The 7206-nt window shown below is 49.6% G+C and overlaps 2 non-coding genes across 2 annotated transcripts; one reads left to right on the forward strand and one right to left on the reverse strand.

The window, feature by feature from the left end:
- The first annotated feature begins 456 nt into the window (after nucleotides 1-456).
- Nucleotides 457-538, forward strand: TRNAL-AAG (transfer RNA leucine (anticodon AAG)). The gene has a single exon. It is a non-coding gene; the product is annotated as a tRNA-Leu (tRNA).
- Nucleotides 539-4982: 4444 nt separating this feature from the next.
- On the reverse strand, nucleotides 4983-5055 carry TRNAT-UGU (transfer RNA threonine (anticodon UGU)). Its single transcript has one exon. It is a non-coding gene; the product is annotated as a tRNA-Thr (tRNA).
- Nucleotides 5056-7206: the final 2151 nt, after the last annotated feature.

A 7206-nucleotide genomic window follows, 5' to 3' on the forward strand; every position in this document is an offset into this window, starting at 1 on the left:
TCTGAATGTGTCCGTGTTATTACCAAAAAAATGTTATGAGGTAAACAAAAAAGAACCGGGAGAAGTAGTGCAGGGTTCCATTCTGTGTTTTTTTTTTTTTTAATTTATAAAAACAATAGAAGATCACAGTTAAAATATAAAAATAAAACAAGTGATACTGTAGAAGTCTTCCCCTGCGTCCACGCCCACTTCCCAAAAGTGAAATGTCGAAGTGACTTGAATGTTCTTCCCAAAACCATTGCGTGCGGTGGTCTGGGCTTCACGACTCATCCTTTGTCAGAGGAACGCAGGATGCAGATTCCGCTCCCGAGACTCTGGCCAATCTAATTCTGCTAGTTGGGGTGTGGTTGGTTCTGCTCTGACCTGTAGAGGCACCGGAACACACGATTTGCCTCGGGAGCCTGGGGACGTTATCTAAATTGAAAAACACCACCAAAAAAACTTGTTTTCCAGTGCGGTAGCGTGGCCGAGCGGTCTAAGGCGCTGGATTAAGGCTCCAGTCTCTTCGGGGGCGTGGGTTCGAATCCCACCGCTGCCAGCTTGTTGAGAACTTTTCGCCCCGCTCTCTCAATTCTTCACAAAAAAAGATTATGCATATTGGTCGCTCAATCGCGACCTTACCTTTATTCTGAGCATGAGACTGTGTTCACCAGCTTTCAGCGAAATACCCCTTGGATCATAGAAAAAGCAAGAGACTTCCAGAAAAACATCTACTTCTGCTTCATTGACTATGTTAAAGCCATTGACTGTGTGGATCACAACAAACTGAAAAATTCTTGAAGAGATGGTAATACCAGACTTCCTTACCTACCTCCTGGGAAACCTGTATGCAGGTCAAGAAACAACAGTTGGAACAACAGACTGGTTCAAAATTGGGAAAGGGGTAGGCAAGGGTGTATATTGTCATCCTGCTTATTTAACTTATATGCAGAGTACATCATGCAAAATGCTGGACTGGATGAAGTACAAGCTGGAATCAAGATTGCTGAGAAAAATATCAATACCCTCAGATACTCAGATGACACCACCTTAAGGGCACAAATTGAAGAAGAACTAAAGAGCCTCTTAATGAAAGCGAAAGAGGAGAGTGTAAAAGCTGGCTTAAAGCTCAACATTCAAAAAAGGAAGATCATGGCATCCAGTCCCATCACTTCATGGCAAATAGAAAGGAGAAAAGTGGAAAGATTGACAGACTTTATTTTCTTAGGCTCCAAAATCACTGCAGAAGGTGACTGTAGCCACAAAATTAAAAGACGCTTACTCCTTGGAAGAAAAGCTATGACAAACCTAGACAGCATATTAAAAAGCAGAGATATTACTTTGCTGACAAAGGTCCGTCTAGTCAAAGTTATGATTTTTCCAGTAGTCATGTATGAATGTGAGAGTTGGATCATAGAGAAGGCTGAATGCAGAATTGATGCTTTTGAACTGTGGTGTTGGAGAAGACTCTTGAGAGTCCGTTGGGCTGCAAGGAGAACAAACCATCAGTCCTAAAGGAAATCAACCCTGAATATTCATTTGAAAAATAAATGCTCAAGTTGAAGCTCCAATACTTCAGCCATCGGATGTGAAGAGTTGACCCACTGGAAAAGACTTTGATGCTGGGAAAGACTGAAGGCAGGAAGAGAAGGGGACGACAAAGGATGAGATGGTTGGATGGCATCACTGACCCAACGGACCTGAGTTTGAGCAAGTTCCAGGAGATGGTGAAGGACAGGGAAGCCTGACGTGCTGCAGTCCATGGCAACACAAAGAGCTGGACACGACTGAGCGACTGAAAACAAGCAAAATCACCCAACTCAGTGAGTGCAAAGTCCCAGACTGAAAGTGGGGTGTGTTAATACCACTTTCATGGGTTAATGCCTCTTGAGAATGAGAATCCAGAGGTGTAAATGTTAAATTTGTCTTCCCTAGAAAAGTGTACACCTCTGTAACCAGGTAAAGGTGATGATGGGATGTCTTGGACTGGAACATCCTGGTCTAGGACTAAATTTACCTCAAAGTAATAAATTTCCAATAGTGAGGGGGAAAAAAAAAAAACAACACCTCAGGATGCTACCAACTTTGTTTCCCCTCAGTTTCAAACTGGAGACCTTTCATCTGTTAGATGAAGGTAATTACTACAATACAGAAACGCCTGAGCTTGGTCATCTTTGTGACACTATTGATTTTTAGGAAAACTGGTGGGACCAGTGAATAGACAGTTCTGTGGTGGGAAAGAATGGTCCCACGACCCGGTCAGTGGAAACACCCGCGGGAGGCTCTGCTCCCAGTCTCTCACCGGGAACCGTGGGCTCTGAAGCGCCTCACCCACTCTTCTACCCGTACTTTCTTCCGATCCCCGAACGCTTGGTAATGCCCATTACCTGTCCAGGACCAAAAACTGTCCACATGAGATATTTTTAGAAAGAAGGGGACAAAGGAAAAGAGGAAAAGGGCTGGTCCGGGGTCTGAACCTGGGACCTCTCGCGTCAGAGGCGAAAACTGTAACCTGTAGACAAAACAGCCTGGCCCCGGCTCGGGAACGATTGGGTCAGTCCCTGGTATGACTCTATGTGGACTCGTTTATCCACTGAGAAAACCAATTTTTCTTTCTGGCACGTTGAAAATGTTCTGTGCATCTCGGACTCTCTCACGCCCGACCTATCCCAGTTCGACGATATCCACGTCCGCCGTCTCAGCTGTAGATAGTTCACTCAGCATCACTTCTCGGCATCTCTCGGCCCCTCTGAGATCTGGAATGCCAACGAGCGCCTCATTGCTAAGGTTTATCGGGCCGCAGGCAGGGGCACCCTTCCACTGTGGGGACTCTTTCCCCAGAGGAGCCCAAATAAGGCGCAAGTCTGCAGAACTGGAGGCAGGGCACAGAAGCCGGGAGAGCCTGAGGGTCCCTGAAGAGAGTCGGGGACGAGAAGGGGTAGACTGTCAGTAGCTGCCGGAGACGAAAAGAAATCTGGATAATCGCTTCCTATCGAGCGCCTGGTAAGGGGGCGGGGGCTTTTCTCTATCATTTTATGAAAATGTTTTCTAAAACAACTACTTATTTGCAAAGTATTCCGAAAATGTAGGAAAGTGAGAAATGAAAAGCATACATGAGATGACCAGGAACCCCGCTCCTTCAAGGGTGACCGGCAGCGGCAGTTGGTGCACACCCGGCAAAGTTCGCCTCCGTGCCCTCGCGCACACATGGGCGCGGCGCCGAGGCCGCGTGTCCCGCCTACCCGCCCTCGCTGCATTCGGCCGGAATCGTCCCAGAACAGCCTTAGGCCGGGTGAACCGGAGGCCCAGACTGTGCGGGTGCTTTCCTGTTCCAATTCCACTGGGTAACCTAGTTGTGAAAAACGGTTATTCTGATTCCTTGCTAGAAAAATTAGAGTTGACCCCAAAGCGTTTTTTTGCGCCACTAGCAGAGAAATCCCCCTACACAGGTGGCTGCTACGAAACAGCGTGGGAGATGAATGCTGGTAAACCCACTCCGGGATGGGGGTGGGAGGGTGGCGGAGAGAGTGCTGTTTCTTCCTATTGCCATTCTCTTAGATCTGGCTCAACGCTCTGCACTGACCTCTCCACTCAAGTGCTCCTCCTCTCGGCCTCTTCCTTGGAGACTACGATGCTCACGCACCGCATCCCCACAAGCTGTGTCTCCATTGCGCGTTCAGCGGTAGATGGGCGCACCTCTGCTTACCGCCGCGGTGCGTCCTTGGCCCCTTGGCCACTACTGTCTCGGTGTTGTAAGCATTCGCTTGTCTTCTCTATAGAATTATATAAAGAAAAATGCAACAAAAAGAAAGAAAGAAAGAATCCACATTCGTGATACCTGGACCTAAAGACTACAACTTTGTCACATTCACTTCCAGTCTTTAAAAAAAAACAGCTTTTGGTTTTCCTTCTAACAAACCAAAAGCAGTAATTCATGATGACCTGTCTGATTGATTTATTAATGCCGTGAATGGAAATCAAGTGCACAAAATAAGCCTAAATCCTAAGTGAACAATGGGGGCCCTGCCCAATGGGCAGAACGAGGCCTGCTGGCGGTCTTGTGTGCCCGCCCGCCGTGGCCTTCGTAGGCATGACCCATGACAGGGGGTGAGGGTCTTGGCAGAGGCAGAGACGTGATTAATCCCGCCGCGCCATCCGGCGGGTGAGGACCCTCAGAAAAGCCCTGAGTGAGTCAGTCCACGTGAGGTCTAGCTTGGATCAGCTTTGGAAAATAGAGCCCGGGCCGTATCACCAGAGGAGAGAATACTGCTCGCGGGAAGCTGGGTAGACGCCTAGGAGGGGTAAATGAGACAGGTGTGGTGCGTGGCAGAGGAGGGACCCGCTTCTCTCCGTCACACAAGGCAGATCTCATCCAGAGAATCACGCTTTGCGTCAAGAGCCGAATGGACCTGCCCCACACTGGCACGATGGGGCATTTGTGCGGCCCGAACTCCTGGGATTCTTCAACCCTCAAGTGACTACCCTACTGGAAGCCCACCTCATTGAAGAAGCCAGATTTCGGGGACCAAAGGCAGACTTCCCGGGGTCTTAAACACAGCCCCACTGTCAAGTAAAATAATAAATTCACAGGGTACGGAGGTGGGTGTGGAGCGTTCACAGGTGCTCCCTGCGCAAGGACGAAGAACGAATTAGAGAACACGGCAAAGCCCCTGGCCCGAGTGGAGTGACGGGAGGGGAACAAAAAGACTCGCTATGAATTTGCCAAGACGACGTGCAGAAAGAAGCGAGAGAGGGGTCGCTGGGGAGAAGGCACGCGGAGCTAGCGGCATCTGTGATCGCAAGTCCAAGGGAGCAGTGGGTCTGGTTCTTAAAGCGATAAGGCTAGAGGAGGGGTGGAGGGAGCGATAAGTGGCGGCCACTTGAGGGGCAAAAACACTCAGATCTGCTCAATTTAAGGCTAGCCTTTCAGTATGGCGGAAAGTCTTGGCGAGCGCGTCTTCCCCTCTCCAGAAAAAGAGGGGTGGGGAGAAAAAAACGTACACAGGCCCCAGCGAGATTTGAACTCGCGACCCCTGGTTTACAAGACCAGTGCTCTAACCCCTGAGCTATGGAGCCAACTGCGATTCTGCACTCTGCGCACGAGCAGTTGATACCGCTATGGTCACCGCGCAGCCGCAGACAGGAGGGCGATGCGAAGAGGCGGGGCCCACGCCCCTCAGCCAGTGACCGCCCTGTCCTGCTGCCGCAGCTGAGTCTGCAGCATCAGGAAGTGTCAGTGTCACCGACCGAGCCGCAAATCCCGGGAAAAAGTCCAGCGTAGAGGAGACCACGTGGGTGGGCGGAAGCTGGGAAGGATCGGGTGAGGGCGGGGCGCGCTGCGATAGGGGGTGGGGCCACTAGTGGGCGGAATTGTTGGACGGCCGGGGGCCTTCCGCCTGGCCTGAGGATCAGGGGCGAGACTTGAGTAGAGAGGTCAACTAGTAATTGTGTAGGAGAATAGGGTTCAAGGCCGAGGCCCTGAGGGGAAGGCTAAAGGAATGGTGTCAATATACCTGTCCTGAGAGGAATCCAGCTAGGCTGATAGAAGAGATGATCAGGAGAGAAAGATTGGTAGAGAATGGTGGGAAAATCAGGTGGTCAGTGTGTTAACGACTGCATCAGGACAGGAGACCCAGATCACTGGGTATCCAGGCCCAAGGAAGTTTCCTAGGTGCCTTCCCGTCTGGATGCTGAGGACCAGTGTGAGGGTCTGGTGTCAAGGATGTGGGTTCTCGTGTCTATCGCAACTTACAGCAAATTAGGAAAAAGCAACTCTTGCCTGGAAAATCCCATGGATGGAGGAGCCTGGTAGGCTGCAGTCCATGGGATCGCGAAAAGTCAGACACGACTGAGCCACTTCACTTTCACTTTTCACTTCCATGCATTGGAGAAGGAAATGGCAACCCACTCCAATGTTTATGCCTAGAGAATCCCAGGGACGGGGGAGCCTGGTGGGCTGGTGTCTATGGGGTCACACAGAGTCGGACACGACTGAAGCAACTTAGCAGCAGCAGCAGCAGAAGCCTGTCTTGGACTTTGGGAGAGCTGGGTCCATCATGGCCCCCCAATGGACCCACGGAGCAAAGGGCAGAGGATGAAAGCCCGGGTAAGGAACAGGAACCCTAGCCCGGAAATGGTCAGAAAGTGTGTCTGTAGTTGGTGGAACTTGGTCTGATGGCCCAATCTGTTCTTTGGTGCCTTCAAGGCCAGATGACTTTGATCACTGGGTAGCCAGGCCCAAGGAAGTTCCCTAGGTCCCCTCCTGTCTGGATGCTGAGGACTAGTGTGAGGGTCTGATGTCAAGGATGTGGGTTCTCATATCAAAGTAGCTCTCAAGGATCCAGGACCAATGAACAGGTGGTGTCAGAAGGAAACCAAATTAGGCCAGTCATTGCTTTCAGAGGTCCAGACATCTCAGAGAACTTACAATGGTCACAGGATGGAAGAGGAAAATGTATACACAGGCATACTCACACCAGCATTGTGACATCCTAAGTCACTGCACCACCCTGGAGACCAAGAGAGAACATCTCTCTTACCAACCACGTGTGATTGTTATGTACTGTTGTTACGTCTTCAGATATGTATATATCTATCTAGTTATTCTACAAACTCTGATAGACATATAGTCATATTCACAAACATAAAAGCTGAAAATATACACACAGACAGCCAGATCCTACAGGTCAGTGCCCAGACCTGATCCTACAGACAACTCCACCAGTGACCCTACCTTCTGTGATCCATAATGTGTTGCCATACTTCAGCACAGTTATTAGAGGATAGAAAGGGTAATTGTAACACTCAATCAAAAAGCCATACAAGCCATACAGCCATACATGAGGGCTTGGTGATTTCCCTTGTAGAAATCCGTGTATTCAAACACATGGATTGGGTACAGTGTTCTAGAGCTATACAACATAGGATTTACCCTTTGGGATGCTGCTGTAGGCTGGACTCTTAAATGATACTGTCCCCAGCCTATAGGACACTGGATTCTGATTGTCTGGTGTTATGTCCACTGGGTCTACCTCTAGAACAGTGTCATGCTGGCCTGACCAAAACCTCTCCTGCAGTCCCTTGTATGCACAGTGTGCTTGAAGCATCTCAGGGACAGAGCATGGAAACTCCAAGATACTTGTAAGTCAGACTATTTAATTGTCACTGTCCTTGAATGCCAACAATATGTGCAGGACAGAATTAGGTCTGAGACTGGCTTTCATCTAG

The sequence above is a fragment of the Capricornis sumatraensis genome, chromosome 9 (assembly GCF_032405125.1).
Source record: "Capricornis sumatraensis isolate serow.1 chromosome 9, serow.2, whole genome shotgun sequence".
Classification (NCBI taxonomy): Eukaryota; Metazoa; Chordata; class Mammalia; order Artiodactyla; family Bovidae; genus Capricornis; species Capricornis sumatraensis.